General features: G+C 33.6%; 1 protein-coding gene across 9 annotated transcripts in view; it reads left to right on the forward strand.

Moving 5' to 3' along the window:
* FOXP2 (forkhead box P2) overlaps positions 1 to 24,740 on the forward strand; it is a 540,259-nt gene that overhangs the window by 68,680 nt on the left and 446,839 nt on the right. For 7 of the 9 annotated variants that reach the window (XM_082400040.1, XM_082400041.1, XM_082400036.1 and 4 more), the window contains one exon: positions 2,684 to 2,828. The exons of the other annotated variants lie outside the window; for them this stretch is intronic. The gene's annotated coding sequence lies outside the window, so the exon portion shown is untranslated. The remainder of the gene's footprint in view (positions 1 to 2,683; positions 2,829 to 24,740) is intronic. 9 annotated transcript variants of the gene reach the window in all.

The following is a 24,740-nucleotide window of genomic DNA, read 5'->3' on the forward strand; positions in this document are numbered from 1 at the left end:
CTCTGTGAATGTACTGATGTTAAAAGAATGGAATGTTGTTCATCCCAATCCCAATAAAATAGTTTTGTCATGTAACAGCATCATAGAAAACAAGAAAAAGAATAACTTGTTGATATAAAGAAATAATCATATAAATGAATTATAATAAATTAATTATACTTTGGAGGAATAAAGTTGCCATCTAAACTGGGACACTTTTGAGAAGAAAAGTGGTAGCGCAGTAAGTACGAACCCCATCTATCCCAGGCAATGCAGGATGAATGTTCAACCTGATTATATAGATCACAGTTTTTTGAGTGCTAGCTCTGTACCAGACACTGAGATGAGTTCTTTACCAGTTTATTTGATTTAATGAGTAAGGGTTTCAGTTGCCAACACTAACAATTATTTCTTTGTATATACTGAATTCACTGACAAAAATGTGATACATAATTTTGATGTCTTTACTGACCTTAACTCTAATTTTTTTTTAAAAAAGCTGGTACCCACTATATACCAAACTGTGTCCTAGGGAATAGGGAGATGAAGATGATTAACGCGTAGTTCCCATTGTTAACAGTCTACCAGTGGAGTTGAGAGAATCTGGGAACATATTTCAATGTAAAGTGTCATGATGATAGTGTAGTTTCTGAAGACCCTGACTAGTATTTTAGTACATTATGTTCTGTATTTTTTAAGCTTAAGATTATAGTGTATTTGAACACGGCAAGGTAGAGTTTGCTTTTTGTAAAAAGTTTTACCAATGGAATAGACAAGGTATAGCTAATTGTACATATAAGTGGGTTTTTCTCTATCACAGAAAAGTATATTCTATATATATGTATATATGTGTGTGTGATACATGGGGGGAGGGAGAGAGAGCGATCAGTTCTTTATCACAAAGGGATGCATTTCCATATCTATAATGTAATTTTAGCCGCACTCAAACGGAATATTCTGTGAGGGGTCTGGCATATTTCTCTGACACATCTGGTAGATATGTATGGCATTAATTAGCATAGGTATTGCTATAAATAACATGTCAGTCCAGGACAACAAAAAGTATTTATTACTGATGTCAATCATTCACCCTTTGTCAGTTCAAAAGGCTTCCCTAAAGGAATGTGCATTGATCTGCACTGATCCAAAATATAGCAAAATCATTTCTGTGTTCTCGAAACTAAGGTAGAACTACCTATGTTTGAAAAGCCATATGGAAATATTCATATAGAATGCATGTTGATAAGTTTTAGTAGTAAGACTATTAAGTTAGGCCAAGATTAGTTGGATCTTTCTAAAAGAAAATATACCAGTTTTCGGTAATCCTAAAATCTAGTCTTGAGTGAGTTTTCTCCTTCAATAGCTTTAATTTTTGATAGTCAAATTTCTGTTTGTTTCACTTTGAAATAATTTTGAGGTGTTCCAGGTAAATGCTTACAAGTACCCCTGACTCTGATTAAAATCAGAAGGGGCTCACATAAGTATCAGTTTGTGACCAGATAGATGGCTTAAAGAGACATTCTTCTGCCCACATACATTTTGGTTTTTGTATTTAGCTATTCCGATACAGCTATTAATTGGCTTCATTTGTTTACTATATTGCCACTATAGTTTTTTTTTTTTTTTTTTTGGGAATAGTAATCACAAGTGTAATAGTCTTAAATTTCTGAATGAAAACTGGCTTTAAAGTGCTAGCAGACACATTTCCCCCATCTGTATTTTATTTCCAAATTTCTCTAAATGTTCCCCCTACATTCTAATTTATTATTTAATGGAAAGCAATATGAATGACTTAAAGATAAGGCAAGAGAGTGTGATCCAGGGTATGGCACAAGTTGAAGACATTTATCTTAATATTTCATTTTAATGAGGCAGAAAATATCCGTTATTAGAAAACTGCAATTTGATGAAGTTTGTAGAATACAATTAACTCTCTTAAAATTATGAATGTTCATACCACCAAAGATCAAATAATCATATATTATGTTTCTCTGTTCTTGTGAAGGTAAGATGTATTGCATTTTTACATTGTATAGATTTCTTAGAGAATTACCATCAAACCATATTAAAAATGTACTCATATGTTATATGCTTTAATTTGACCAACATGCTCTGTTTGAATAGCAGTTCCCAACCTTTGTACCATCTTCAAAATTCTTACTCTAGATTTCTTGCCCTGCCCTTTGCAGACCCTTTGCTATCTGTTTCTGGTCTGTCTCATGCTCTTGAAATCATCTTTTTTATTATTCCATTAAAATTTTTTAAAATGGATTTCCCTTTACACTTTTCTAATCATCCTGTAATTCTTTAGCCCTAAGACATTAAAATGAATGAGTAAAAATATTTGATACCTAATCATCTCTGCCAGTCCATTCAAACTCATGGATTTGCAAAATTATGTTAAAGTCTTTTAAAAATACATTTGAGTAGGCTTTTGTAGTCATTTGGATTTTGAATATTAATTTTCTCTTGCTGTGCTGCTTAGCCATAAAAATGAAAAAGAAGATAGATGTGGGTTTCTTTTAGTGGTGTTAATTTAAACTACTTGATTTATTTATTGTAATATGCAACAATGGCAATTCCTATTTTCTCTGTTCACCTCAGATCCAAGAGAAAATAATGAGAAACCGCCACCCCCCAGCACAGTGAGAAAAAAGTTTGATGCATTTTATAATAATTGATTAAAAGTATAATTTCCCCCTAGATCAAACAAATAATAGAAGTCTGTTGAAGCTTTGTCCTGACCTATTCTGGAAGTAGAAGAATACCCTGGAGAAAGGAGCATTGTAAGCACAAAGAATAAAACTCCTCAATCCTGGGAGAGAGAATTAAAGTCTAACCCTCCATATGTAAGTCATCTGCACTCTATATTTTCCATCTCTCAGTTTTTGTGGCTATTCAGGTGTTAGTGATAGAAAACTATGCGATGACAATATTCTTTGAATTTATTTCTCTATAAAATGTGCGGGTGTTTTGGTTGGTAACTTAAATTTCTATTTGTGTTAACATTTTCTAACTAATAACATAGGGTGATGCCGTACAATAATAACATTCAATGCAAAATGGATTAGTTTTAATTTTACCTTCTGGCAGAGAACTGTTAAGAATTTTGAGAGTATTCTGATGAAAAGAAGGTAACTTCCTTTGATTTAATATGTGCAGTTGTGCCGTCATAATCTCTTTATGCGCTAAACTTTGATTCTCTCTTTTTCTTTTATATTTCTTCATATCTGAGAATAAGACTATCTTAACATATCTATTTAAATACACCTTCCAGTAAGAGAGACGTTAAGTCCTTTTTTCACTTTGCATGGTGAAAATGAATTAGACTGAATTTGTATCCATAATCTACTATAAAATATATATAAATTCTGTCAGCTCAGTGTATTGGAAAGACTGATTTCCTATTTTGTCAGGAAGAATTTAAAAGATGTCTGTTAATGATTTTATAGAAACATAGAATTCAGTTGCTGTTCAGAAATTGGTAGAAAGAATGATGACTAAAGGCAACGCTTGTTTTAGGAAAATTATTTGGGAAGAAATTTCTTATCATCACTACCTTTATCTGGAAAGTTACCTCGTGCATCATCCTTGCGATAAGGCTCTTGATATGTGATGTAATGGCTTAACTGCCAGAAATTTGACTTTTGCTTAATAATTGGTAACACTTTTCATTCATCAGTGAAATAACTCAGTGATAGAGTATTGTTTTGGTTTTAAAAGGTCCAAATTATGCAATAGAAAATGAATACGTATTAGAGTTGAATAAAACCAAATCATACATTCTCCCACTTATCTCCAAAACTGAAATATGAGCCTTTACAGGTTTTGAATGTGATATTCTTAATCACATAGTATCTGACAAAGCTGTCAAAGCAGTCTACAGTGAGAATTCTTCAAAATTACTAGGTTAATGTTTAAATCTTGTTGGTTGGAACATCTGATAGAGCCAGGAAACACTGTGGCCATTCCTGACAATCTATAATTGTGAGTTAGGAATCTTGAATTTAGCAGAAACTATGCATGAAAAAGAAACTTTTTCGGTTTTAGAAGTTCAGTTCAAAATTTTTTCATCATTGAACTAGAATAGACAACTTGGAGAAAGACTACAGACATTAGTATTACTTTCATGACATGAAACAATTGCTTTTCACTTAAAACTTTAATTTTTATTATTGAAAAGTGTGATGAAACTTTAAAGAGTTATTTAAATTTGATAGGTCAGTACTGAACTCTCATTTACTGGTTTGAGTTTGATGACAAATTGGAAAATATTGTCATTCACAGAAAAAATTTTCTCATCTTCTGCTCTACAGCAATGAAATTGGATAAAGTATAGCAACAATAACATGGTCAAATCTCCTAAGCATAATGTTGATAAAAAAACACCTAGACCCAAAAGAATAATATTGTATGATTTATTTTATATGAAGTTTCAAAACTAGACTTTAGTGTTTAGGGATGCAAGAAGTGATTACAACAAAACTAAAGATAATGGTTAAGTTGTATATAGGTGGTAGAAATTGGGGTGGAGGTTCCAGGAGCTTCTGGTGTATCAGCAACATTTTGTTTATTCAGTAGGCTGGTGGTTGCATGGATATTTGCTTTATGAAAAACCATCAATGAGAAATTACGTGCTTCTCTACTAAGATCAGGAGCAAAGTAGAATGTCTCCTCTTAACAATCCTATTCAATATCATACTGGAAATCCTAGCCAAGGTAGTAAGATAAGAAAGGGAAATAAAAGGCATACAGATTGGGAAGCAAGAAATGCAGTTGTCTATTTGCAGATGACATGATTGTCTATGTAGAAAATCCAAAAGAATCAACCAAGGAAAGCTCCTGGAATTAATAAACAATTATAGCAGGGTAGCAGAAAACAAGATTAATATACAGAAGTCAATTGCTTTCCTATATGTGAACAATGAACAACTGGAATTTTGAAATTAAAAATACAATACCATTGTATTAGCATCAAAAAAAGACACAGGAGTAAGTTTAACAAAATATGTACAACAACAATATTAGGAAAACTACAAAATTCTGATGAAAGAAAATCAAAGATCTAAATAAATGGAGAGATAGTCCATGTTCTTGGCTAGGCATACTCAATATGTTTATGATGTCAGGTCTTCTTAACTTGAAGATTATAGATTCAACAAAATCCCGATCAAATCCCTGTAAGTTATTTTGTGAATATTGACAAACTGATTCTTAAGTTTATATGGAAAGGCAAAAGACGCAGAATAGACAACACAATATAGATGAAGAAGAACAATGTCAGAAGACTGACACTACCTGACTTCAAGACATTGTTTAAAGTTACAGTAATCAAGACAGTATGATATTGATGAAATAATAGACAGATCTTTGTAACAGAATAGAGAATCTAGAAATAGACCCACCCAAGATAGTCAACTGATCTTTGACAAAGGAGTGAAGGCAGTTCAGTTGAACAATGACAGTGACTTCAAAAAGTGGCACTGGAACAACTAACTGGACATCCACATGCAAAAAAGAAATTTAGACACAAAATGTATACCTTTTACAAAAATGAATTAAAAATGAATCATAGAGCTAAGTGTAAAATGTAAAACTATAAAACAGCTGGAAGGTAACATAGGAGAAAATCTAGAAGATGATTTTTTAGATAAAACACCAAAAGCACAATCCATGAAAGAAAAAAATGATAAGTTGGATAAGTTGCACTTTATTAAAATGAAAAACTTCTATTCTGAGAAAGACACTGTTAAGAAAATGAAAAGATAAGTCGCAGACTGGAAGAAAATATTTGTAAAATACGTATCTGATAAAGGAGTTGTATCCAAAATATACAAAGAACTCAACTATAAGAAATGGATCTCACCAAAGAAGATATACAGATGGCAAATAAGCTTATGAAAAGATGCTTGGTATTTATTTCATAAGGGAGTTGCAAATTAAAACAACAAGATACCACTACACACCTATTAGAATGGCTAAAATTCAAAACACTGACAACACCAAATGCTGCCAAGGATGTGGAGCAAGCAGCAAGGACAGTGATGCACTGGTGGTGGAATGGATATAGCTTCTTTGCAAAATAGTTTGGCAGTTTATTATGAAGCTAAACATGCATACAATATTCACTACTATACAACCCAGTAATTGCATTCCTGGGTAGTTACCCAGATGAGTTGAAAACTTATGTCTATGGAAAATTTGCACAAGAATGTTTATATAAGCTTTATGCATAATTGCCAAGACTTGGAAGCAACCAGGATGCCCTTCAATAGATAAATGGGTAAACAAACTGATACAGTTATACAATTGACTGTTATTCAGTTTATGAAAAGAAATGACCTATTAAGTCACAAAAAGACATGGAGGAACCTTAAATGAATATCACTGAGTGAATGAAGTCATTTGAAAAGGCTACATCCTGTGATTCCAACTATATGCCATTCTGGAAAAGGCAAAACTATGGAGGCAGTAAAAAGCTCAGTGGTTGCCAGGGGTTGAGGAGAGGGAAGGACGAATAGGCAGAGCACAGGGGATCTTCAGGGTGGTGAAACTATTCTGTATGGTACTTTAATGATGGATACATAGCATTATGTATTTGCCAGCTGTACAACTGTAGAGCTATACAACACAAACAATAAACCTTAATGTGAACTCTAGACTTTAATTCATAACTATGTTTTAATATGGTTCATCAGTTGTAGCAAATGTACCACAGTAATCAAAATGTTAATAACAGTAGAAACTTTATGTCTATTGGGAATGGAGAAGAAGATATATATGGGAACTCTGTACTTCCTGTTCAATTTTCCTGTAAAAGTAAAACTGCTCTAAAAAATTAAGGCTTTATTTTAGATATGTTTCTGCATGTCTAATATAACTGAAAAAAAGAATTAAAAAAGCAATCTCAGTGATTCTGTTAAGTAGAGTTCCGAGAAAAGGTGAGATAATTTCATATTTGATCTGTCTACTCTGAATATTCAAATTTTTTTAAAAAGATAGGGTCTTAAAATCAATATTTTGTGATATTATAAAGTAGTGTGTTTTACCTGGAGAAAGTGCTAATATCCATAGAGGGGAACCTCTATGCTTGCATATATTTAGTAACTTTTAATGACAATTTATTTATGTAGTATAAACTTGTCTTAAGATGGATATTCCAATTTTGAATTTAAAAATGGATATTTTTTACAGTATAACCAAAACCCATTCTATAGTAATGAACTACTGATCTTTACTGAGTTGTTTGTAGCTTCTTTCCTTAAATTTTAATACATTTTATGCAATGGTCCATCATCCTCAGACACACTTGCTTTTACACAAGTGGGACTTTAATTTGTTAATGTTAATATTAGTATATTGTAAAAGAAATGAAAAACAAATGCACTTTGTATTCTTTCTTTGAATAGAAATTTTCAAATATAGTTTTAGTTTAAGAAGTACCAGATATAGTTTTCTTTCTAGTCTCTTTAAAATTTTTCTTGCTTTTCTTTTTTCTCCCTCCCATCCTCTTTTTCCTCCTTCCCATCCTCTTTTTCCTCCTTATTTCCTTTTTTCTTTCTCAGTATATTCTACTGTCTAATTTTCCAAGGAGTGAATATGATCTTATTTAACTGGTTGACATGAATAGAAATCAGGAATTTATTATTCATAAAAATGAAATTTAAAAATCCCCCTTTTCTACAGACTCTGGATATAGCTAGGCTCAACACAAATGTCTATGGAGAATGCATCTGTTGCTATTGCATTTTTTTTGTTTCTCTGAAAACTTGGCATTTGTAAAATATCTATGATTTTGATTTGTCTTGGCCAAAACCCAGATTACCAGGGAATTACATTTTGAACATATTCAACTAAGAATTATCTTTGTAGCAACTTTTTCTTTGCCATATTGAAATTTTGGGAATAAAATCAGATTTTGTTTTAAAAACCAGCTATGTCTCTTCATAGTGCCAAAATGAATTTTTTTCTACATTAAAGTGATACAAAGCAATACTTACAATCGACCTAAAACTTATTTTAAGCATACTGTGGAGGAAAGAGGCTCATTTTTGCATTTGACAGACCTGGGTTTGCTCTGCCACGTATTTTTTTTTATATTGATCTTGGGTAAGTTTTGCATGTGCAAAAAATAATAATAACTTTCTTATAGGGTTTTGTGAAGATTAAAAGATCAAACTTAAAAATACCCAGCACAGAGTAGGCACTTAATGGTAGTAGTCTCTCTTGCCCTTCCTATGTATGTAGAAACGTGTGTACACATAAGTAAGTGTGTGTATGTTTGCATATATGTATGTGTTTATATATACATGTATGTGTATTTATCTCTGTGTTTCTTTTTCTCTGCCCATTTATATGTCTCTATTTATTCCCTATACCTCTTCAATTTTAAGACAAGACAGTAAAGACAAAACTTCTTATTAAACACAAAGTGGATGGTAACCTCCAAATCCATTTGAAGGACCAGTTAGCTAACCACTGAGTCCACTTACAAGTTAATGATGCAAAGTGATATCTGGGAAAAGGGACTGAGTATTCCTGGGATGAATAACTCTCTTTAGTGGTTATATTGATGATCTAGTTTTGTGGAGTTGACGATTCTACCCATGCAACCATTATTACTTAAATACTTCATTTTGATTATAGCCCAGTGGAATGCATAAAGGAGCAACAAAGTTGCCTTGGGTTTTAAAGAATTAGTTTGAAGGTATATTTTCTCCTAAAGACCATTTCTGCTGAACTCTCTGAAATGTTGAATGATTTTATTATTGTACAGCTTAAAAGGCCCAAATTATCTTTTTGCAAATAAGAGTGTACTGTTTTTCTATATATAGAGTGTATTTTAGTAAATATTTTACCTAAAATAAACACCATCAGCCATCTCAGATACTTAAGCTATATATAAAAGCATTTGTTAATCAGCTGATCTGGGAAAATGGTTAAGAATGTTTTTCACTGAAAATTATTTTAAAGATTCTCTTCACTCTAGAATCCAAAGTGATAGCTTTCTTTAAGATTTTTATTTAAAAATATTGTAGATATACAGAAGATAACACAATAGGCACTCACATATTCAAATTTGACATACGTGAATATTTTGTTATATTCAGATCTCTCTCTTTTTAAGAAATACAATACCACGAATATAGCAAAAGCTGTGTGCTCTCGTCCTGTTCCTTTTTCTCTAGAGATATTTACTATACTGAAGTTGGTTTTTATCTGTATTCTTACACTTTTTGTGTGATTTTAAAATTTATGTGAGTGGCATCATATTAAATCTGCCCTTCTGAAAAATTTTTGCTTTCAAAAATTACGTTTAGGGGATTTATCCATGGTGTTACACACAGGTCTGATTTCTTAGGTTTTTTTTTAAAGTAAGCTTTTATTAAGTATATATTGTGCATTTATGAGTTTTGCAGTTGTATACTGAAAACTGCTAAAATTTTATTTGTACCTCTTGATGAATTTTCACAGAATGAACACATCTGTGTGTAATCAGTACCCAGCTCAAGAAGTAGCACGCTACCAGTGCTTCAGAAGCCTTCCCACCCTTTTTCCACCTTTTAGTTACTATCTCTCCCCACCCCCACTGGGGAAACCATATTCTGACCTCTAACAACATAGATTAGTTTTGTGTTTTTGAACTTTATTTAAATGGAATCATTTAGTACATAGTCTTTTGTGTGTATCTGGCTTCTGTTTCTTACTATTAGGTTTACATGCTTCCTCCATGTTATTGTGTGTAGTTAAATGTCTATCGTGAGTGCTAGCTAGTATTCCATTACATGAATATACCACTGTTTATTTCCATTCGGTTTTGGGACATTTGTGTTGTTCTCTTGTTTTGACTATTAGGCATAATACTACTCTGAAGATTCTTGTACATATCCGTTACATATTATGCATATCTGTATAGCTAGGAGGAGAAATTTTGTATGATAAGATATCTACATCATTGTATCAACTTAGTGTCTGTATCCTAGCTTATCTGTAATTAGTGTCAGTGTCAACATTAGTAGACACTGCCAAGCAGTCTTCTAAAGTGGTTATCCCAATTTACCGTCCCACCATCAATGCATGTGAGTTCAAGTTGCTCCACATCTTTCCAAAACTGAGATTGTCTTTTTTCATTTTTGCCATTGTTGTGGGTAATAATTAGGTTTTAATTGCTCTATAACATTCCATGGTTTGAATAAAGCATAGTTATTTTAAAATTCCTTCCTCAGTAAATGAACAATTTGGCTGTTTTCCATTTTTTACTATTCCACACACTAATACAGTGAGCATATCTGTATATATCGTTTTGTGTGCATGTTTGAGAGTTTTTCTAAAGTTATAACTTGCAGTACAATGTCTGAGTTTTAGAATACTGCATCTTTATTTTTATAATATATTGCTAAATGTCTCTCTAATGGGGTTATATCACAAAGTGGTAATTTTTGTTTTATTATAAATCATACTCATCAAGTGCAGAGTGTAAATGTTGCTTTTTAAAGGGCATTATATAAAGCTTAGTACCAGATGATTTGGGGAAAATTTAGTGGGGAGAGATGAAACATCCTGCACAGCTCCTGGCATATAGATTATGCAAAGCTTCCATTATTATTGTTTTCACTGTTGGATTACTCATCATTATATTGCTGTACAATGCTTATTCTAGAGTCCTTACAATTCATGTGAATTCTCCCACGATCCATTTAAGGTAGCTTCTTCCAATCTTTGAAATTTCTTTCTTTACTAAAGTCTGTTTTTCCCTGCATAACAGAGTCATTGCATATATTTGATCTTGATTTTTGATCACCCAGGGACATTATATACTGAGATAGTTTGGAAAGTTTATATGATTTGATTAATAGATTTATACCTTCGTGTGTTCTTATTGGAGATTTGATCCTAAGCAAAATGGTGAAGTGGAGCCAACATTTGCTTTGCCAGCTCCCACTGAGTTTTATGAAAATGACATGTATTTTTATTTTATAGTTTTTAGTCAGTAATACTAAGATATGTATCTTTTCTGTTCGACGTAAGAATAGTTAGTGTTGGTAGGACGACCAAAGCAAAACTTTTAATCTCAGTTCTTAGGTTTGACCCTATCAGTGAGGTGGGTCAGCATTTGTCTCAAAGAAGGAATGTAATTAGTTTGTTACCATTACTTTAAAAAATAATTTCCATTTCTCTCATTGCCCTTCCCCCCTGCCAGGATACTTTTCCCCCCACCCCCAGGAAGTTTTTTTGTTTTTTTGGGTTTTTTTTTAACCTCTTTTTTGGAGTATAATTGCTTTACAATGGTGTGTTAGTGTCTGCTTTATAACAGAGTGAATCAGCTATACATATATGTATATCCCCATATTTCTTCCCTCTTACGTCTCCCTCCCTCTCACCCTCCCTATCCCACCCCTCTACCAGCAATCCCACTACTGCGCATATACCCTGAGAAAACCATAATTCGAAAAGAGTCATGTACCACAATGTTCATTGCAGCACTATTTACAATAGCCAGGACATGGAAGCAACCTAAGTGTCCATCAACAGATGAATGGATAAAGAAGATGTGACACATATATACAATGGAATATTACTCAGCCATAAAAAGAAACGAAATTGAGTTATTTGGAGTGAGGTGGATGGACCTAGAGTCTGTCATACAGAGTGAAGTAAGTCAGAAACAGGATCCTTAATTAGTCTTGATCTAGTCAACCCCTAGTTTCTCTCTTCAGATGAGAAATGCATGTTGCTACACAGAATCTGTTTCAGTCACTCTCTCTCCTTTTTTTGTGGGTATCTCTCCACCAAGTGTGTTTTGAATTAGCAAACCAAATATCAACTCAAAATTTCAGGTTGATTTTTCAGAGTAAACTTGTACTGGTAAATTTTAACTGAGTCCTCAATTATTGCCAACTTCTTAATTTTTCAAAATCCTTTACACTTAACTGGTTCTTAGAAGGCTTGTGCAAAAGACAATTTTGGCTTTGTTGTGCAGTTTTAAAATAGTATTTCTATTGTGTTCCTGTTTTCTTATGGTTAAAGTGATCTGAGATTGCATTTGTTTTTATTATTTTAAATCTAGTTATATTTGAATTTATATAGATCATGATTTGAGGTGGTATAATTTCTCAATAGTTTCATTATAGAGATGAATGCTAATGGATATGATGTTTATATGCAAATACTGAAAATAATAATTTTTGTTTTCCACTAGATTTTAAGAATCAGTGTCATAAGGTACCATCCTATTTCCCACTCTTATCCTTTCCGTACAGTGTTGTATAAACTCCTTTATGCCTCATTCAACCCTGTGTCCCCACTGCCCAGAGTAGTACTGGTACACAGTCCACATTTAATACGTATTTGGTGAATGAATTGATTTTGATGTTCTCTCTCAGAAAAGGACATTGCCTCTTTATGCTGTGATACAAGGTGAATGTTAGTCTTTTGCCTTGAAGTGTAATCCTTTGGAATACCATGTTGAAATGAAATGAATATGAATTATAATGGCTGAGCAGTTAACATCGTGATGTGTAACAGGAGTTACACACCAGAAAAAATTCTCAAAACTGATGACAATGACCCTACTGTAATACAGCTTAGTTGTTTTGTTTGCTCTTTTTTTTTTTTTTTTTAACTCAGAGGAACTATATTTGGCTTAATTAATAAGATTATTTTCTTCAAGCACAACCTTTGAGTTAAAAAAAAAAAAAGAGCAAACAAAAAAACTATGCTGTATTACAGTAGGTTCTTATCTACCTTAAAAAATCTACAAATGTAAATATATCTAGTTTAAGTTCACTCAGAGGGAGCCAAGGACATTTTCATCAGCTTTGAGAATTTTTCCTGGGGTGTAACTCATGTGTAATTTCTCCTCTGCATTTTTTGACTCCTGGAACAGCTTCCTTTTCTACAAGATGAGGATTGAATGATTGAATAAAGAACTGACTGATTCCTTCAACAACTTTCTTTGAGGATCTGTGTTAGACCATGCAGTGCATACAGAGATCTGTTGTCATGTCTTGTTGGGTGTCACCCCTTCGGCTATGATCTTTTTCATGGGTTCATAACTTTTTATTCTTGTATTGCCACTGTATTAGTATTTTGGAAAGGAGTGGATGTAATTGCATGTGTTTAGACTGCTATGCTTAACCAGAAGTCCCTCAATGTTATTGTCATTGCTAAATCTTAGGACAGTTTCCATCACTCGCCTTCCGTGAAGTCTTTAACGCTGCTGACTGCTTCCTCCTTTTATCATCTCATGTTCTTGTGGCGTGTCCTCCCGCTTACTCTCCTTCCTAAGTCTCCTTTGTGAGTCTTTTCTTTGCCCGCCTCATAAATGTAGGTCTTTTCCTGTGTTCTGTCTTTCTCCTCCTGCTTTATCTTCTCACTCTGTATGTACATTATTCTAGATGAGCTCCCTTACTTCCAAAGCTCTGACTACCACTTTTAGTGTTGGGGCTCCCACTTTTGTACCTCTAGCTCGTATTTCTCCTCTGAGTTCAAGATCTGCATTTACAACTGTCTTCTTGATATCTCTGCTTAAATGTCCCACAGGAATCCATCTAAAATTAAGCTCATTGCCAGCTCCTGTCTCACGTATCAAAATAGGATAGAAAATATGCTTCTTTTATGCTGTTTTCTGTCTTAGTGAATGGCAAGCACCATTATATACCCAGTTGCCTAAGTCAGAAATGTTGGGTCACCAATTTTGGGCCACCTGGACATCTCCCTTCTCTCACGTTCACTCTCCTAATCTCATTAATTCAACCTCCAGATTTGATCAAAATGTGTTTCTTTCTCCACATCCCACTGACACTACCCTGTTTTAAAATGTTCACTTGGACCACTGCAGTGACTATCTGTTTTACTCAATTCTTTGTACCCTTTATCCCTTCTAACTCACTAGGGAGCAATTTTCATTTAAAAATAAAGATTGGATGATTTTTATTTTCTTCTTAAAATTTTGTATTTGTTTTCCCTTGAACTTAGGGTAAAATCCAAACTAACTCTTCAGAGTGATCTATAAGTCCCTGCAAAAATCGGACCATGCCTGCTGCTCTAGCATCATCTTTCTCTACTCAGCACATTTTAGACTCTTCTTTCTTGCTCCACTTACTCTGGCCTAATTTCATTAATTGATGGCTTCAAGTTCTTTTGTGCCTTGTGGCTTTTGTGCCTGTTGTTCCTGCTCTAGGACTTGATAATGGATGCATGGGGCAAAAGATCAGGATGATCCTAAGATTTCAAACTTAGTAATTCTATTTTCTTTTGTCATAGACTTTACCCTAGTAAATTGACATATATACAATCTAAGCATCGAAGTATAACGTGCATATAAGCCCTCTCTAGCCTAACCTTCTGCAACCTAAAATATTTCAGAACTTCATACAGTGATTCTCCAAAGATATCTTGCACTCCATGCCTCTTTGCATGTTCTGTTCTCTTTGTATGGAAAGTCCTCCACTGCTTTTGTGGTAGATGAACCCCCTACTGTCCTTCAATACCCAGTTCAAGCACAGATTCTCTGGGAGGCTATGAGCTGTCAGAGTTGTCGATGACAGCTTCCTTTATGTCACTTGTGTATATTTTGCAGATGATGAACCTGAGGCTTGGAAAAGTTAAGTAGCTTCTCCAGTTACTAAGTGACAGAGCCAGAATTTGAACCTTCACATGTCTGACTTCGAAGCATCAGTCTTTAACTATCCTTTGCTAGACACAGTCAGTATTTAATAAGTACTTATTAAATATAGGCATCAATAAAAAGATAAAATACTGTATGAACTAATTAGCTAAAAAAGCTTTTATGGCATCAGTGAGAAGTGATTTGACTGACATAGAAAATAAAACGTTTGATAGAAAGAGAAAAATCCTTATCTGTAGGATGGTTCAACTTCTAAGCCAGTTTACTTCAGCCTTGTTTGTAACAACCTGAGATGCCTCTGGTTCTCAAAAAAGGAATGAGGTTGAACTTCATTTAAATAGGCCATGAAATGAACAAATTCCTTTAAATTAATAGTGGCAAATATATATCATGTTTATTTTTTCTTAAACTTTCATTGCTTTATGCATGTGTCTTGCTCCCTCAACTTGATTGTTAGCTTCTTTTGAACAAAAACATGCCTTATCTTTTCTTAGCATCTCCTATAATGGTTGGTTCTACTTGATAATTATTTTTTTTGTGTTAAATAAATGATGGTTTCTTATCTGTTCATAACTTAATTTTATAAAACTTCAAATATTTTCCAGTAGAGTAATGCAGCTGATAATTAGTTTATTCATACCAATAGTTGGAAGCATTAATGTACATGAAAAATGGAACTAACTCTTCTGTACTGGGTTTAATATTATCTTTTTAAAAAGAAAAACACTCAGGTATGCATAATGTCATGGACATACTCAGTGAAGAAAAGCAGTTTGTGTTGGATCTAGGCTAGAAGAATTCCCTATTCTAACATTTAACTAGTAGGTAAGTTTAAATATCTGTGCAACACTATCTTAGGATTTATTTTGCCTTTTACTTTTCATTTTCTTTTGAACATCAAGAGATATTCACATTTGGAAGGACATATTCTTATTAGCTCTAATGAGTTTTTTTGGTAAATGAATTGAATATAAACAACTATTGTGTTTGTCTTTTTTTTTTTTTTTTTTGGTAAGAAAGATTTCAAACTGAAGATCCTAGTCATATAATTAAAAGGACTAATCCCATTCAATCCTTGAATCCATCTATAGAAATAGAATTCTTAAAACATATACACAAAAGGAAATATGGTGCCTGTTGAATTTATATTATGTTCAGTTGAACTGTTATACTTCTAAAACAAATTTAATTTTGATTACGAAAAATGATTGTTTTTCTGTGCATTTATAAATGTAGACATTATAGGCCATTGCTGGCACTAGGGAAGTTGAGGGGGGAGAAGTAACACTTGTATTATGTTAAATCAGAGAAATAATTGCACTTGGCAGTTTTTGTTTGCAGAATGCAGGAAAGGCTGAAGGCTTTTGTACAGTTCAAAGAGCACATTCCACAGTTACAACAGTTGGTTGCCTGCGGGGATTGTCAGATTTGGGGGTGGTGGTAGAGGTCTGTATCACAAAAGTCCAGGCTGTTGGGCTGTGTTTGTTTTTAAAAAAATGTTTGCGCCTTTTTGAAAAGTTGTTTGGAAATTATCCTCGTATCATTTAAGTATATTTTACATATAGCACTTTTGCATCCAGTTTTAATCTGTACAGTAATCAGATGACATTCTTGTTTAGCCTTTACTGCCTCTTGTTCTTTAATCATTTGTTTTCAGATTCAAGTTTACATGTTCAAATGTGGAAGCATAGAACTGTTGACTATTAAACTGTCAAACTTTGTATAAAAATATAAATAAATTATATTTCACACTCATATATTCAACCATCATTTATACAGTTAGCATATTAAGCAATTTCAACAAGTTAAGACTCTTAAGAATGCCTTCTTTAACTGAAAATATGCCAAAGGCTAGCGTTATCAGCTGGCATGTCAAGACTTGTGCTGAATTAACACTTGTATCATTTCCCTACAGAATATACAAGTTATAGTTTCTACAGTTAAGTGAAATAATATAGCTGTAAGTTCTCTGAAAACTGTAAATTATAGCATAGATATAAATTAGCATTATTACATTTCTTAAACTATCTGGTTTACATGATATTATTTGTGTACTTTACATTATTTATTTCAAGTTTTGGCAAATCGTATCAGCATAATTTTGTTGGCTATATTATTAGATTTTAAAAAACCACTAATTAGTGATACTCTGTTATAATTTTTGGTTTTAGGAAAAGTCTGCAAAGCCTTATCTTGACCTAGTGTTAAATTCATAAGAATTTGGGATAAAGTGTTTTGTTGCACCCAGGTGTGTTTTATCCAGCCTGTCATACTCAATTGCCAGAGGATTAGTAGTGTAGTACAAAACAAGAGAAACATTAAAATTGGAATTAGCTGTTGAACATATTTCTGTGTCCATTGTAATAAGAACTTCTTTATTTTTGCTTTTTATGATTTGTTACTTTCAGGTTAAGAAATGCTTAAAACATACAGAAACATACATAAACCAATTTAGCAGAATCCATGCACCCACCATTCAGATTTCATAAATGTTGCTATTTTGCCATTTTAATATTAGGTCTCTTTATTAAGAAATCTTAAAAGATCAAAGCCTTCCTTTTTAGTCTTGAAATGCTCATTTCTGAACTGGTTATTTGACAGCAACATCCTAAGGCTCTTAACTGATATTTCTTTCTGATTTTAATATTGGTTATTGTACTACTGGTTAATGTAGCTTCCTCAGAAAGGCTGCAACTCCTGAGCAGTGTGACTTAAAGAAGACCCAGTGACCCTTCTGTCCCAGAATTTCAGCTTTCCTTCTCATTATTTCTATAAGATCTGAAATTATTTTATTTTCCAATTTTTAGCTATAGGACATTGGGGACTATTATTAAACGTAAATGCTTTATGGAAGGAATAACACATTAAGCCATTATTACCCATTATCCTCATCACTCAGAAGCTGGTCTGATGGAACTGGATTCCAAGAAGAGGGTGACTGGGAGGAAGGAGGTGCTTCGGGTTAGGTTTGCCTTTAGCGTTTCCTAGATGTGTAGAAATAAGTTCCAAATGAAACGCAGCAAAGAATCATATAATGTATCACAGCATTCTTCACTGGGGCTAGGTCGGAAAAGAGAAACAAAAACAACATTATATGAGGTCCCTGCCTTTTGGCAAAATGAAATGTTTACTATATGTAGAAAACTGCTAAGGGAAGTTGCTTTTCAGTTTGCCACATACACTCATATACTTTCACAAGCAGAGGTTATTAAACACATTTTGCCAATGAGAATATTGAGTATCAAGGGAGTTAAGTAACTTTCTAAAATGTCACTTCTAGGAGGTTAAAAATCTAGACGTTCTGCCATTAAGTTTATCTTTTGACTATACCCTAATACTTCACATGATTCATTGCTTTCGTTACCAAAATTACTTCCTCCACCTTTAAGCTTATCTAAAGCGTACCGAATTTTTTAAAGAAACAGTTCAAGTCTTATACTTGCCCTAAAACATTCCCCACAAATTCAGAGCTGTCCTTTTGCTGAATATTTAGTGCTAGTGATACTAAAGTAAGTACATATTTTTATGGTCTCCCATATTCCACTAATGATACATACATATGTGTGTTTGTTATACTTATAAACTGTTTTATTGGTGCTTTAAGATCTTGGCCCCGGCTTATACATTTTTGGGGTTCCAATTATTGCCAACCCAATACTGAGCACTTAGTAGATGCTCAGTAATCCCTCACTCTGGATTTAGTCCAGGCCTCCATTCCCAGTACTGACAATTACCAGCTGTGTGGTATTGGGCAAATTACTTAATATCTCTTAGCTTTAATTTTCTCATTTGTAAAAGAGGAGATAACAATAAAGCCTCTACCTCAAAGGGTTGTTATGAGAATTAAACCAGACATTGCACTACAAAGCACTTTGCTTAGTACCTGGAACATAGTAAGTGCTCAATAAATGCTAGCTCTTGTCATCAGTGCTTATCATTATAATCAATCAATGCTCACAGAGTGAAGGATTGCCTATAGGACAACTTCTATTAGAAAAATTCTCCAATATAAACTTTTTGGTTCTATATGAGAGAAAATGTCCTTTAAAATACACAAATGTAGAGGAGTTTGATTAAAAAGAAAACAGACACACATGTTTATCCATGCTCAAAAATTTGGACCTACATAATAAGCAAAGAATCCAAAAATGCTAATTTTTTCTTGGAGTCATCCATTCCTGTCCACATCCACCGCCATTGCCTTCTAACTCTACTTTCACTTATGTTCACTAGCAGGTATTCTTCATCCTGGGTTCTTTGCCTCCAAGAGTCCCTGATAGAAATAAATTTCAATATAATTGGTTTCCTTTGTAACTATATTCTATTTTATGCATCTATAAATATTATTCTGAGGAGGGATTTGTAGGCTTCAGGAGACTGATGGAAGGTCTCATGGTGCCCAAAACAGCTAAGAATCCCCACGAGAAATCTAATTTATTTTCTACAGAGCGCAGTGATGGTGCTGTACTAAGAATGTTAATGGGTCATGTCACTTCTCGGTGTTAAAGCCTTTACGTGTACTTGGCATAAAATGTAAACTTCTTACCTTGGCTTTGAAAGGCTCTCGGTAACGGCTCCTGCCTAGCTTTCCTACCTCATCTATTGCCTCCTTTTCCCTTGCTCGTTCTCCCTGGTGTCACTGGCTTTCTGTTAGTTCTTGCAGCCCTGCCTGACTCAGGGCATTTGCACTTGCTGTTTCCACTGTTTGGAATGCTCCTCTCCATGCCTGGCCTGCTCCGTCTTATCCTTTGGGTCTCAGTTTAAATGGTGCCTTCTCTGGGAGCTTTTGCTGACCTCCCTCTAAAATAACTCCCCATTCCTCTATGCTTTTGTTCTTTTCCACAGCTCATTTCATCTACGTAGTTACTGGTAACACATAAATACATTTGTTTAATGTCTGTTTTCATATTAACTTGTGAATTCTATGGGGGCATAGAATGTTTGTCTTAGGCTGTCATTTAGGGTAGGGCCTGACCCTTTATAGATCAGTAAGTATCTATTGAATGAATGAATGAATGAATGAATGAATTGGGGGGACATGACTGGTCTGCTGTTTGGAATATATGAATTCATTTGTTTATTCATAAACTCATTTACTAGACAATGAAAAATGAGAGACCAGCTATTACATTTAAATTCTGAATAGCTTTCAGAGTAATTCATGAGCTACAGTTGAATGCTTTAATCTCCTCAGTTATTCAGAAATGAAATGTAATAGTTCATTATATGACAAGGGGAACCACCCAGAAAATCAGAATTCAAAAAGTGTGCTTAACTTCCTTTCATATGTTACACCTTCCATCTGCCATACCTCAAGCCTATACCTAATTAACTCTATTTCATGATAACTTTGTCTTATGATTGATTCACTTGATTACCATACACCAAAATCGTGTGTGCATCCATTGAAACTGCTTTTCTGTCATATATAACATTTACTTTTAAAAATATTTTATCATTTGTATAAAAAGTTATATCTCAAAATTATGATAATGAAATACTTTTTATCCTGTTACAGAGTAAGGCAATTGCCTTTTATTATTATTCTCTAAATTAAAGTATGTTTATTGAGCTGATTCTTCATAAAAATGGAAGATACATCTCAGTGATGCATAGATTTAAACAGTAACCCTTTTATATTATATGTGGAAATAAATCCCATGAAGGTATAATCTCTCCCACCTCTTTTTTGAAGGAAACGTATTCAGTAGCGTTGGAGAAAGGCTTGTGTACAGTGTTTTCTTTCTCTAACTAGGTCAGTGATAACCTGAGAATATTTTTCTTATTATCCTAAATAACCAGTATCGTCTTATTCTACATGACGTTGTTATCTATAAAAATGAAGAAAATCATAAAATTTAGTTTATACTTTGATCATTATTTAGAGGACTTTTGTGACCCAAAAAAGTAGGTAATTTTCTTCTTGAAGAAAAAGTGATTGTTTTTGACTGTATTACTTTTTATCCTTTAATTCTTTAAAGCTCACTAAATGATTGAAGATATTCTTTTTCCTTATTTCACTTGTAGCTCAACATAATTGATTGCTTGTTCTTTTCTTGAGTCTTTGTAGAGAAATTCACGCAGATAAATGTATGTTTATAGATGCATATTTATTGAGGAAGTTTTGCTTTAGGTCAGTTAAGATATAACAGGAAGGAAAAAGAAGGCCTATGTGCTCATTTGATACACCCCCTATTCCTTTTAGGTCCCTGAGAACACAAGGGCATTGTTAGTATGCTGTTTCTAAATGTTCAGTGCCATCTCCTACTACTATTTCTCTCCTCATCATTTAATGCACCAAAGTTATGTCTGATCCCAATTTTTAATATTTTTATGTCTTATTGATTTCCCTCCTCCCTCCCTTCTATCTCTTCCTCCTTGCCTTCCTCTCCTCCTCTTCCCCCCTCCATTCCTATCCTTCTTCCAAAAAATTTGTAAAAGCAATGCATTTGATATTAGAAAATATAAGAAAACAAGCAAATCAATCAATGTAAAAAGAAAAATTGTTGTTAGATAGTAAACTGAGTTTCTGCCTGGGAATGAGGAGGGGTTGTTGCCTGGCTCTGTGGAATAGGGGAGGGGAAGCAGGAGAGTCTAATTCCTTCTTAAATGTCTTCAGTCTTATTCCAGGGGCCCCTCATGCTACCAAGTTTGGGGCTTCTGCTATGGATCAAGTAGCTTCTTGGTTTGTCCCCAGTGTTAGCCCAGGATTCAGTTTTTTGAGGTTTGTTTAATCAACTATAACTCATGTGTTAGCTTGCCAGCTTCCAGAATTTTGTTGCTATTGCCTTCTCTCTTGAACTTTCTATCCTTGTAGGTTTATTCCTTTATTGAACAGCCTTTAGCTGTCATGTTTGTATGGTTTATTATGGAGGGAGAAGGGAGGTGGTCCATTCTGTTTTGAACCCGAAGGTCTCATTTCATGTTCGACAAAGATATGTGAGGAATCTGGTTACACATGGAAGGAGAGAAAGAAATACTCTTAAATAATTTTAAAATCCTGAGAGAAACCATGCCTTGTGGCCCAATAAAAGTGTTTAACTTCACCCATGCCTAAAAGTATTTAACTTCACCGGTGCCCTAGAGTGTGATTTGGGGTGAGGATGGGGATTAAAAACTGAGCTTTAACTAGAGGCACATATGCAGCTGAACAGTTAAGCTCAAATTCTTAGAGGGCGTGTGGTGTCAGTCCACTCAAATTTCCATTGAAGTTTTGTGAACATATAGCCTGATTTATTAACTTCTTTTTTTAATAGACTTTATTCTTTAGAGAATTCTTAGATTTACAGAAAAAATGAGCAATAGGTACAGAGAGTTCCTGTATTAACCCCCATCCTCAAAGTAATTTCCCTTATTTTTAACATCTTACATTAGTGTGGTTCATTTGATACAATTGATGAACCAAACTTGATACATTATTATTAACTAAATTGAAGAGTTTACATTAGGGCTCGTTTTTTGTGTTGTACAGGTCTATGGGTTTTGACAAATACATTATGTCATGTATCCACCATTACAGTATCATAAATAATAATATCACTGCCCTAAGAAATCCCATGTTCCACCTATTCATTGCTCTCCCCCTCCTTCCCCTTCAGACCTCTGGCAAGAACTTATCTTTTTACTGTCTATAGTTTTACCTTTTCCAGAGCGTCATGTAGTTGAAACCATGCAATATGTAGCATTTTCAGACTGCCTTCTTTGACTTAGGAATCTACATTTAAGGTTTCTCCATGTCTTTTCATGGTTTGATATGGTAGCTCATTTCTTTTTATTGTTGAATAACCTTCTCTTACATGGATTTACCACAGTTTGTTTATTCATTGACCTATTGAAGGACATATTGGTTGCTTCCTAGTTTTGGCAATTACAAGTAAAGCTGCTATAAACATTCATATGCAGGTTTTTGTGTGGACATAGTTTTCAGCTCATTTGGTGAAATCTAGAGCATAATTTCTGGGTTTTGTGGTAAAACTATATTTAGCTTTGTAATAAACTACCAAACTGTCTTCCAAAGTGGCTATAGATTAACCTGTTTTTGTATTTTGGAAATAATCTAGATTGTTTTATAGAGCAATGTACATGACAGTAAATAGTAATTTGTATTTCACTTGTCATTGTTTACACAAGTAAAAATTCATTATAAAGGTTTTATGATTTCAGTAGTTACTGCTACGTTACTATTTGATGTTGCATTGACCCTAACATTGCCAGAAGAGAGATTCTAATTAGAAGAAGGTTCTGTATACATTTAAAGTAATCACATCAGCATACTTTATTTTCCACATACTGAAAATATTCTCTACCCCTTAATAGACATAAACATACATAAGAAGAGAACTATGGACTGCATTGGAATGATGGTGTTTTATTTGCTTTATACTTCGTTTACTCATTCAGTAAACATTCATTGAGCGCCTATGGTGCCTAATCTTAAAGAGGCCTAAATAATTATAAACATGTTTTTACCTAAAAGAATGTCCTGCAGGAAACTGGAACATATCTAGTCTCCCTCACCCTTACCTATTAAATACTAGCTGTTCCCATCAATTATTATGAAAACTTAAAATACCCCCTCAGATTTTTGAAACTCTCAGTGGCACTACTGTTGCTGGGAACGATTGATTATTTAAAAGTGAGTCTATTTGTAATTCAGTTTGTCATTTATGATACATTTTATTTCACTGTAAAATAAGTTAGTGATTTCAGAATCAGAGTCAGTGATGGAGTGTATGTAAAGTCACAACATTTAGTCAGCTAAGGACATCAGAAATAAGGTGAGAGTGGCTTCAATATGTAAATTAGAAAATTGTGAGATGTAGTGTGGGGCAGAGAAGGTAAGTTCCTTATGCAACACCACAGAGCCTGCTGGTGGCAGCACACTTTTTACTAACCCATGCTGCATCCCTGTACATTGGAAATACTGTTCTAAATCTCCTGTGCCTAAAGACTTATTTTTTTCTTTTTATCAATAACAGAGCCAAGAAGATGACAACAAAAAAATTGAAAGCCCGTTAGCATTGTATCTGTCCTATACTGTGTTTAAAATTAATTTACAACTGCTTTTGTTTTACTTTCTTTTTTTCTCCCTTCTTTTCATTACTTCAAGTATCTTTTCTTTGGCACTTGCTATCCCTTTGTCATTACTGCATGTCTTTTCTTTTTACTGGCTTCTTAAATCCTGCTGCATTGCTTTTTGCCTTTCCTTCTTTAATCTTTTCTCTTCTGTTTAATTTTTAAATCCTTTGCCCTTTATCTTTCTTTTGGTCTTCTTAGCTGCTCTCCCTTCCTTTGATTTCCTCTTAAACGTTACTTCTTCTTAACATTGTGCTATTTCATTGATTTTTTTCCTTTTGTTTTATCTTTTTAATTTTACGTTTTCCTTTGTATATAAGGAAAACCTACTCTGCTTACGCATATTGAATTAAAGAGAGAGAATACTACTAAATCCTCCATACTACATGGAAAAAAACCCAACAACAGTGCTTATTCAGCCTTATTGTGTGGATACTGAAAGATTTATAGGACACATTTTCTCCTCTTTTTTATTCTTCTTTTTTTTTTGAATTAAAGCCCAAATAATTGATGTGCTGATATATAGCAAATTCGGTGATTTTCCATTTTCCTAATACCCTAAATTTAACTGTATACAAAATATACTTTTGAGACATAAACATTTGTTTGTAGCTAGACTACAAGTAATTTTGCCTTTCATTAAATCTTTGGGATTAGATGGAATACATTTATAATACTATTATGAGTGCAGATCAAGGGTATAATAAAAAATAAGAGATTATATTGAAATTGTTACCCTTTCACAAAATTTCTTTATCTGTCCAAACAGTCTATACATTTGGTTTAATATATACTAATTCTTAAATATTAATTTCATAACTTATTTTCTTGGGACTTAAGAAAGATCCATAGCAAATATATTAACCAAACTCTACTAAACTGGGTTGGTGGTTGGTTTATGAGTCTGTCCTTAGGCATTCTAAGAAATAAAACTGTGCGGTAGAGCTCTAGATACTCACTTTTCACAGAGGGAGAGGAGCAGATAAGTATTCTAAGGGAAAGCAGAAGTGCATGAAATCTTGGGTGTAACATTTCCGCTTCAAGCAAGAACTATCTT

This window comes from Balaenoptera borealis (assembly GCF_965194805.1).
Source record: "Balaenoptera borealis genome assembly, chromosome: 7".
Taxonomy (NCBI): domain Eukaryota; kingdom Metazoa; phylum Chordata; class Mammalia; order Artiodactyla; family Balaenopteridae; genus Balaenoptera; species Balaenoptera borealis.